This window comes from Halyomorpha halys, unplaced genomic scaffold (genome assembly GCF_000696795.3).
Source record: "Halyomorpha halys isolate HHAL.00 unplaced genomic scaffold, Hhal_1.1 Scaffold1153.1, whole genome shotgun sequence".
NCBI lineage: Eukaryota > Metazoa > Arthropoda > Insecta > Hemiptera > Pentatomidae > Halyomorpha > Halyomorpha halys.
The window spans coordinates 137480-138937 of record NW_027107155.1 but is presented as its reverse complement, the minus strand read 5'-3'; positions in this window follow the sequence as shown (position 1 = coordinate 138937).

The following is a 1458-nucleotide window of genomic DNA, read 5'->3' as shown; positions in this document are numbered from 1 at the left end:
AAATACAATAACAATAAAAAAGATACAAATACAATAAAAATACAGAAATAGAATTTTAAATAACAGCACTCTGTGCAAAAAAAAGATTAGACAAAACAAAAAAAAATACAATTTCTCATGAATCCCTGGTTTTTACACTCTCGTGTCCTTATTAAGTTCCAAAAAGGAAAAACAATTAAGAACTTTACAATACTACCCTCCGGAAGGGAGGTTAGTACAATCCCGTACATCAAGATAACGCTGTTGCAGGAAGCTTTAATTGATCTAGGTGAACTGTTCTTCGCTTTTTTGGTTCTTTTAAGCCTTCTATGGTGACAATATTGTGTTCTCTTATCGTGACCACTCTGAATGGGCCTTCGTATCTCTGCAGCTCTTTGCCTCTATTAGTTCCTACTTTACGGTATACCACCGTCCCAATTTTAAGGTTGCCCATTAGATTGCGAACACTGAGATTGTGTCTAGTAACTCTTTTGCGTTTCTCCTTCGCAATTTTGTTCCTGACTCTGGCCCATATCTTCCTCCGTGCCATACAATTAACAGCTGTTCTCGATCGCATATATGGTCCTGTCAGCTGACAGTCCGTAACATATATATATATATATATATCTTTAGCCTATGTACGTAGGGAGGTAGATATTACGAGTATGATAGATATCCAGTGTCATCATACCTATATAACTGTAACTAGAAATAAGATTGTTGATCCTGAAGGTGGGGGAAGGTTAACGAAAAGATATTAATTGGAAGGAGTCAGAAAAATATATAATTTCATTATGAATGGTCCGGGTGCGGTCAAAAAAACTCAAATAGTAGAATTAAAATAATAATAATAAATAATAAATAAAATAGTATAATTCTACTATTTGAGTTTTTTTGACCGCACCCGGACCATATTCCATTCATCTATACACACGGTCAATCAATAATCTTCCATAATTTCATTATATTTCAAATGTATAGTTGAATATTAACATGAATTTCGGACTCCAAGTTGTACAGTAACAGTTAGGTGATATTTCTAGGCGTTAATAACCCGCGGTGAAAGAGAGACCTCAAGGTCTACGAGTTTGGTTTCCGGATTTACCTTGACTTCCGTCCAGTTAGCTCCCCATCTAATGGTTGGTTAACGTAACTCTGATTTGTTTTTCAACTTTTGTAAAAATTAACCAATTAAGCAGTTCATTTATTACATCTAAATTTACAACTGAAACAAAGCTAAAACCATTAATTATACACACTATTTTTATGGGATGGCGATAACTACCTGTTGGTAATACAACAATGACATTTCTGCCCTAAGATGTCTCTGCTATTGTTGCTTGGTATTAGCTATTAAATGTCTTTGCTATTGTTGCTTGGTATTAGCAATTAAATGTCTTTGCTATTGCTGGTTGGTATTAGCTATTAAATCTCTTTGCTATTGCTGCTTGGTATTAGCTATTAAATGTCTTTGCTATT